General features: G+C 56.1%; 1 pseudogene; it reads left to right on the top strand.

Annotated features, from left to right (window-relative positions):
- Nucleotides 1-263: 263 nt before the first annotated feature.
- On the top strand, nucleotides 264-402 carry LOC119313389 (annotated as a pseudogene).
- The last annotated feature ends 532 nt before the right edge of the window (nucleotides 403-934 follow it).

Raw genomic sequence — 934 nt, 5'->3', positions numbered from 1 at the left:
CCTTCGCTGGTACCAGCAGGATCAGCTTGTCATGATCGCTCTCCTCGGATCCATGACCGAGGACATCCTCGGTCAGATGACGCAACTGACCACCTCCGCCGCTGTTTGGACTGCACTCCACGACATGTTTGCGTCGCAAAACCGTGCCCGCATCATGCAGCTAAGGTACCAACTCTCGAATCTGAAGAAGAAGGACCTCTCTGCCTCAGGACTACTATCGCAAGATGAAGGGGTTTGCCGATGCGATGGCGTCCATCGGCAAGCCCCTTTCCGATGACGAAGTGCTCGGCTACATGTTGGCTGGGCTGGGCTCCGAGTTTGAGCCACTGGTCGCGTCGATCACGACGCACGAAGACCCTGTAAGTCTCAGCAGTTTTTATGCATTCCTCCTTAGCGCTGAGCTCCGCCTCGAGCAGCAAGCCTTGCATGGCGAGATACATCCTTCTGCCAACACTGCTGCACGTGGTCCTGATGGTCACCGTGGTGGACATGGTGCACGTGCTGGCCAAGGAGGACAAGGTAGCCAAGGCCGTGGCTGCGGCAACGGCGGTAACAGCCGCTCCAACCTGAAGTGTCAGGTCTGCTTCAAGTACGGTCACGACGCGCTTCACTATCGCAACTGCTTCAATCACGCGTACCAACCTGAGGACCAGTGTGAGCGCTCAGGCAACATCGTCAACACCAGCTCTGGCGGATCGTCGACACGGACTGGTACGCTGATACCGGGTGCTACAGATCACCTGACCAGTGACCTCGACCGCCTCGCCGTCCATGAGCGCTGCGCGGCAAGGACAAGGTGCATGCCGCAAACCGGGCAGGTATGTCTATTTCCCATATTGGTCATTCCACGATTTCTGGTTCATCATCCAAGCCACTTTATCTTCGTAATATTTTGCATGTTCCACATGTCAACAAGCATCTTCTTTCAGTGCAC

The sequence above is a fragment of the Triticum dicoccoides genome, chromosome 5B (assembly GCF_002162155.2).
Source record: "Triticum dicoccoides isolate Atlit2015 ecotype Zavitan chromosome 5B, WEW_v2.0, whole genome shotgun sequence".
NCBI classification, from domain to species: Eukaryota; Viridiplantae; Streptophyta; class Magnoliopsida; order Poales; family Poaceae; genus Triticum; species Triticum dicoccoides.
The sequence above is the reverse complement of the archived record's forward strand: the minus strand, read 5'-3'. Positions and strand labels throughout refer to the sequence as shown.